Source organism: Hyaena hyaena, unplaced genomic scaffold, assembly GCF_003009895.1.
Source record: "Hyaena hyaena isolate Hyena2069 unplaced genomic scaffold, ASM300989v1 scaffold_1282, whole genome shotgun sequence".
Taxonomy (NCBI): Eukaryota; Metazoa; Chordata; class Mammalia; order Carnivora; family Hyaenidae; genus Hyaena; species Hyaena hyaena.
In genome coordinates this window covers 378,216-386,179 of record NW_024081908.1, presented here as the reverse complement: position 1 = coordinate 386,179, position 7,964 = coordinate 378,216, and positions in this window count along the sequence as shown.

Below are 7,964 nucleotides of genomic sequence, written 5' to 3'. Positions count from 1 at the left end.
CTTCCCTATGTCTTTTGATTGGAGCATTGAGCCCATTTACATTCAGTGTTATTATTGAAATATATGGGTTTAGAGTCATTTTGTCCTTTGTGGGATTCATGCTTGTGGTGGTGTTTCTGGTATCTTGTGTTCCTTGCAACACTTCCCTCAGAGAGTCCCTCTCAGGATTTCTTGTAGGGCTGACAAATTCTTTCAATTTTTGTTTATTTGGAAAGAATTTTTTCTCTCCTTCTATTCTGAATGACAGGCTTGCTGGATAGAGGATTCTTGGCTGCTTTTTTTTTTTTTTTTTCTCTTCATCACATTGAAGATCTCCTGCCATTCCTTTCTGGACTTCCACATTTCAGTAGATAGGTCTGTAACCATTCTGATAGGTCTCCCTTTGTATGTTAGGGCCCTTTTATCCCTAGCTGCTTTCAAAATTCTCTTTGTCCTTATATTTTGCCAGTTTCACTATGATATGTTGTGCAGAAGATCAATTCAAGTTATGTCTGAGAGGAGTTCTCTGTGCCTCTTGAATTTCTACTTGTACTTCCCTCTCCAGGTTGATTAGATATCTTCAGTAGTTATGGGTCTGTTCAGATTTTCTATTTCTTCCCCTGTGGATTTTGGTAGTGTGTGTGTGTTTAGGAATTTGTCCATTTCTTCTAAGTTGTCCAGTTTTTTTGGCATATAATTATTCATAGTATCCCCTGATAATTGCTTGTATTTCTGAGGGGTTGGTTGTAATAAGTCCATTTTCATTCATGATTTTGTCTATTGGATGCTCCCTCTTTTCTTTTTGAGAAGCCTGGATAGAGGTTTGTCAATTTTGTTTGTTTTAGTCATCTGTTCAGCTGTTTTTTGGATCCTATATTGTTTATTTCTGCCCTGATTTTTATTTCTTTTTCTTCTACTGGGTTTGGGGAGCTCTTGTTGCTCTCCCTCTAGTTCCTTTAGGTGCATTGTTAGATTTGTATTTGTGCTTTTTCTAATTTCTTGAAATAGGCCTGGAATGCAATGTACTTTCCTCTTAGGACTGCCTTTGCCACATCTCATAGATTTTGGATTGTTGTATTTTCATTTTCATTTGTTTCCATATATATTTTAATTTCTTCTCTAATTGACTGTCCCATTCGTTCTTTAGTAGGGTGTTTTTAACCTCCATGTTTTTGGAGGTTTTCCAAACTTCTTCCTGTGATTGATTTCAAGTTTCATAGCATTGTGATCTGAAAGTGTGCATCGTATGATCTCAGTTCTTTTATATTTATTGAGGGCTGCTTTATGTCCCAGTAGGTGATCTATCTTGGAGAATGTCCATGCACACTTGAGAAGAAAGTGAATTCCATGGCCTCAGGATGTAGAGTTCTAAATATATCTGTCAAATCATCTCGTCCAATGTGTCATTCAAGTCCATTGTTTCTTTAGTGATTTTTCTGTCTAGTTGATCTATCCATTGCTGTATGTGGAGTATTAAAGTTCCCTGCTATTAGCACATTCTTATCCATAAGATTGTTTCTGTTTGTGACTTATTATTTTATGTATTTAGGTGCTTCCATACTTGGTGCATAGACATTTATAATTGTTAGCTCTTCCTGATGGGTAGACCCTGTAATTATTATATAATGCCCTTCTTCATCCCTTGTTACTTCCTTTACTTTAAAATCCAGTTTGTCTGATATAAGCATAGCTACTCCAGCTTTCTTCTGACTTCCAGAAGCATTATAGATATTTCTCCATCCCCTGACTTTCAATCTGAAGGTGTCCTCAGGTCTAAAATGAGTCTCTTGTAAACAGCAAATAGATGGATTTTGTTTCTTTATCCCTTCTGCTACCCTATGTCTTTTGATTGGAGCATTTAGTACATTTACATTCAGTGTTATTGTTGAAAAATATGGGTTTAGAGTCATTGTGTTCTCTGTAGGATTCATGCTTGTAGTGGTGTCTCTGATACCTTGTCTTCCTTGCAATATTACCCTCATAGAGTCCCCTCAGGATTTCTTGTAGGGCTGGTTTAGTGGTGATGATTTCTTTCAGTTTTTCTTTATTTGGGAAGACTTTTATCTCTCCGTCTATTCTGAATGCCAGGCTTGCTAGATAGAGGATTCTTGGCTGCATATTTTTTCTGTTCATCACATTGAAGATCTCCTGCCATTCCTTTCTGGACTGCCACATTTCAGTAGATAGGTCTGTAACCATTCTGATAGGTCTCCCTTTGTATGTTAGGGCCCTTTTATCCCTAGCTGCTTTCAAAATTCTCTTTGTCCTTAAATTTTGCCAGTTTCACTATGGTATGTCATGTAGAAGGTCTATTCAAGTTACGTCTGAAAGGAGCTCTCTGTGCCTCTTGGATTTCAATATCTGTTTCCTTCCCCAGATTGGGGAAATTCTCAGCTATAATTTGTTCCAGGACTCCTTCAGCACCTTTCCCTCTCTCTTCTTCTTCTGGAATTCCTATGATTTGTATATTGTTCCGTTTGATTGTACCACTCAGGTCTTGAACTCTCCTTTCGCGTTCCTGGATCAATTTATCTCTCTTTTTCTCAGTTTCATCTTTTTCTATAATTGTGTCTTCTCTTTCACCTATTCTTCTATCTGCCTCTGTAATCCGTGCATTGGATGCCTCCATTTTATTATACGCCTCATTTATAGCATTTTTTAATTCATCCCAACTATTTTCAAGCTCCATAGTCTTTGTAGCAATAGCTTCTCTGATGTCTTCCAATGCCCTTTTCAAGTCCAGTGATTAATTTTATGACTATTATTCTAAATTCTTGTTCAGTTATGTTGCTTGTATCTGTTTTGAGCATTTCTTTAGCTGTCATTTCTTCCTAGAATTTATTTGGAGGAGAGTTCTTCCATTTCATCATGTTGGCTAGCTTTCTGTCTCTTGTTAGTTTTAATGGTTTGTTATGCACTCTGCACCTGTGACGACTGCTGAATTAAAGAAGGCTCTTTGAGTGTCCAGGGCCTGTCCATTCAGGAAGTGTTCTTTGAATGGTGTCTCTTGGTTTCACTTGTTGAGACTTTGGTTATTTTATTTCCCTACTTGTAGTGGTATTTGAGACTCTCCACGTGCGTACTTTGGCTTGTTTCATGAGGTAGCGCTGGAAAATAAAGCAGACAGATGAACACACAGGGAACAAAGGCACACAAACAAATCCAACAAACAAGTGACATGAAAGGGAAAAAGAAAAAGAAAAAATGAAGGAAAAAAAGAGGAAAAACAGATAATAAAAATAAAAAAGGGAAAAAAAAGAAAAAAAAAACCCAAAAGACAAAGTACAGTCTAAAAGGATAAAACCAGAATTCCCAGCTACCAATAAAGAGCACAGTGTATGTAGTGCTGATGGAAGAGCATATACAGAGAGAAATGACAAGGTGGGGAGAAAGCAAAATTGGACAGTGACCAGGCAGAGATACTAAGAGGCTTAATTCAGAAAGAGAAAGAGGAGAATATGGTAGGGGGCGAGGAGAAAGAAACGAAGATAATGTTACTCAGAGAAACTATGTAGTCTGATTACTCCAGAGAGAGAGATAGATAGATAGATAGAGAGGTAGTGGTGGAGGTGTAGAATATACATCTAGAGAATGGATTAAATGTGACTGTTTAAGCAAACCAATGACCAGAGTGCCCAGTCCAGCAGAGGGGAGAGATATGAATGAGCCAAGGGAAAACATATCTGAACAGAAATAAGTGATCTAGAATTAATCACAGCAGTGCATCCATATTGGACTTTTCCTGGGCTCCTAGAAAAAAAGAGCAGCTCTTTAGTGGGGATGGGCATGGTTTGGTGTAGGCAGGTCTTAGCCTCCACTGTGTCCTGTGAGCCACTCACTGAGGTTCCACCTTGGTGGTGTGGGTAGAAAAATGGAGGCACCCAGTCTCTTTTCGAATGAACCAAGCATTACAAATCACTCTTTTGGGTTCAATCGCACTGTGCCATGGGCGTGGCCAAGGTGGGCCGTGTTCTATGTTTCAAGCCACGCCTCTTTTCCAAGTCTTAGTCTGTGTGCTTTATTGTTACCACCCGAAATATAAACCCACAGGCTGAGTCCTTCTGAGCTGTTTCAAGCCAGCTGCTTCCCCACTGAGGAGCAAACCGGGAGAGCAGTGGAGCAGTTTTAGGTAGGCTGCTTCCCTTCTGGATTGAGCTGGAGAGCAGAAGAGCAGTTTCTCCTCTTGTGTCCTGGAACTAGGGTGCCCAGCTCAAAGTCAGCACCACAGCTAGAAATCTGATTACGCTCTGTCCCGAGCCAAGTTTTTTGTCTTCTCCAGGAGCAGTTCTTTGAGCAGTTTCAGCCGTTCTTTCTTTGCCCCTCGACTTACCACGACTCCCTGCAAAGGGGGCTCCCTCCACTCCCTCTGTTTCTATGGGTCCTGGCCTGTTTTTATCTTCCCCAGTTCACACTCATGCACCTATAAGGTTGTTTTCTCAGCAGACTGTGTGTCCTTTTCCTCCAAGACTCCTGCAGTTCAGTGTCCTATGGCTTCAGTCCTCTCCGTTTGGGAGATGGGGGCAAGTGAAATATAAAAAGCTCCCTTTTCTCCACCATCTTGCCTCTTCTCTAAATATAACTGTTACGTGAATTGCCCAGGCAAAATTTGCAAAAGAGCAGCTACAGATAAACTATCTTATTCACATGTTTTATTACTTTGCTAATATTATACAAGAAAAGGTGTCAATAGATCAGAGTTTATTTATATTTATCTATCTATCTATCTATCTATCTATCTATTTATTTATTTATTTATTTATTTTTGAGACAGAGACAGACAGAGTGTGTGTGTGGGGGGGGTAGGCAGAGAGTGAGAGGGAGGGACAGAATCCGAAGCAGATTCTAGGCTCTGAGCCGTCAGCACAGAGCCCGACGCAGAGCTTGAATTTATAAACTGTGAGATCATGTCCTAAGCCAAAGTCCAACACCCAACTGACTGAGCTACCGATCATAGTCTATTTATATGTACAGTTACAATATTGTCAAAAATAAATATTAACCTCTGAAAATACTTTTATTATTCTCCCTTTATATTGACTCACAAAAACACTCTCCACAGATGTTTATGAGATTATTATAATTAATATATCACTTTATAAAAACAGCCTAGTAGACTTAGGATTTGCATAGGAAGAAAAATAATCTGCTATTAGTCATTACTGAGATCATATATTTATGTGATGATCTGTATCTATTATTTGGTACTGAGAAATGATATATGTTTAAGAAAATAAGTCATTTTAACATTCCTGCTACCTAACTACTAAAGATGCATTTGTCCCACCATTTCTTCTTTCTCCTTGCCTTTCTCCTATCATGAATTTGTTCTTGGTATTCAGCGTCTAAGTTAAATTCTACTCTCTAAAACAGGTATGGTTTTCCATAGACTGTTCTTCAGAGACGGGGTATGAGGTATGAGGAAATAAGAGTTTCCTTTCATCTACTTTGAAAATAGCTTTTGAAAACACCCTTAAAATTCTAGCTTATGAAAAGTTGATGTTGTCTTGAAAGTTATAAGGGGTCAAACAGAAAGTTCCTGACTGTAGAAAACATGACACTTTTTCTTGTGCCATAGGAGTGACTGTTTTCTCCCAGGGCACTGAAATATGCCCCTAGAGGCAGAGCCCTGGAGGGTAGAGTCCTTGTTCTTTGTTTTCTTGTAGTGTATAGACTTGATACTCCCTGGGAGGAATATATAGACCCTCAACATTGACTTTAATTCTACACAGAGTAAAGTTGTATTCTCTCACCTGTATTTTCTTACTTTTATTTAGATTTGTAACCATAGGCTGTTAGAAGTTCCTTTTTAGAATTGTCCTTATGACCATCAGAGTTTCCTAAATACTCAAATTACGTTGTCATTTATAAATTGCTTTTTGAACCTACTACTGTTGAAGTTAAAGATCATCTCATCAATGACTGCATGCTCTCAACAGCCCTTGGAGGATGCTTCTGTTGCCTCCACAATGAGGTTTCTCACATGAAACAATAGTGTATGCAGTTCAAGCAGTGATCTAGAGTTCTGGCCATACAGTCACAATTGCCTCAACATTAATTACCTCAAAATTACTTCTTTTTTTTTTTTTTACTATATTGGACTCTAAATTTAATTCAGGCCTATTTCCTTCATCAATACAAATCTTCCTCTCTGTGCACCATCCACAGACTCTCTGTTTTGTGCACCTTTATTTTATTGACCTATATTCACATCAAAGGTCATTGGATTTGAATTCATACAGTAAAATCATTGATTATATGATTCTTTTATATTACTTCTATTAGTTTCAGTGTACAAGTTAGTGATATGCTACTTGGATATACAGTGAAATGACCACTGAGATATGTCTATCTCACCATACATTGTTATGTATTCTTTTTCTTGTGCCGGAAACTTAGGATTTACTCTCTTAGCAACTTGCAAATATATAGTATTATTAACTATAGTCACTATGCTGTACAATAGATCCCCATGATTTGTAGCTGGAAGTTTGCACTTTTTAACCCCTTTCACTCTTTAAGAGCAGTTAAAAATACTATTTTTTTTTTGTTTTTACTTTTTTATTTATTTTGAGACAGAGAGAAAAAGGGACAGAGAGAGAGGGAAAGGCAGAAGCTCAAGCAGGCTCCATGCTCTCAGTGCAGATCCTGATTCAGTGCTCAACTTCACAAAATGTGAGGTCATGACCCGAGCTGAAATAAAAAATTGGCCGTTTAACCAAGTGAGCCGCCCAGGTGCCCCTAAAAATACCATAATAATAATAATAAAAAAAAAATAATAATAATAATAAAACAACCCTGATCCATTCCCCTACATTTTCAGAAAGGGTCACAGATAATTGCAAAGACTGAATAGGAAAACATATATATGAAGGAAGAAAAAGAGTGAAATAAAGGCAAGTAAATAGGGATGGTGATGACTCAAATTCAGTTCTATTTAACAAATGATTTTGGGGCACCAATTATATATAAACAGTGTACTAAATGTTGGAAAGAGATATGAAAATGAATACAAGTAAGTGTCATCCTCAAAACATATATGTCCTGGTAGAAATATATCCATTGAAACATATCCAGAGGACACTAAAATAGCCACAAGAGTGACTGATTTATAAGTAATTCAAGATATAACAACCCTGATTTATAACTGAAGTAACATACTTAAGCAATAAATACATAATGAGTATATATATGTAACAAGCATATAACAAGTTATCCTTGTTTTCCATTCTAATTCCAATGCTTCTTAGTTGTGTAGAAGAGTAGGGAATTAATCTTGCCTGGGACAGTCAGGAGGACTTGATTATATGGAATTTATGCAAGAATTCTAATATTAGAGGACTTAAATAAGCCCTTATATTATTTTCCTAATATTTAATATGAAAATATTAAAACATCTAGAAAAGTTGAATTTTACAGTGAACACATATCTATCCATCCATGCATCTCTTTACCATCTACCAATCCATTTTATTCCTTGATGCAGTTTAAAGTAAATTGCAAACATGTACTTCACCTCTAAGCATTCAGTACATATATCATTAACTACAGTTCAATATTCTCTTACTTTTTTCATGTAAATTTACATATTCCGCAATATACAAGTTCCAAGTACCGTTTGATGAATTTTGACATGTGCATATAATGGTATAATGCTGGAGACCGAAATTGCACAGGTCATCCCTGATGGCAAGGCCCAGGGAAGAGACTGCAGTGCAGTCAGAAGAACCCCCGGAAGAATTCTTCATCTCTACTTTGTCCATACCTTTTACTCTCACTTCTGCTGTTAGTCTATTCTAGGGTTAATATGAAACCAGAATCGCCCAAAGTTCCCCCCTTCCTCAAAAATGGAATGTACCTAAATATCATGTCTTCCCCCTCAATCAGGTGTTGTCTAATAAATATTGTAGCAATTAGCAAAATTGGAGACAGTCCAGTATGCATTGGGTCTATGAGAGACCTAGAATTTATTTTCCTTGTATGAGTCT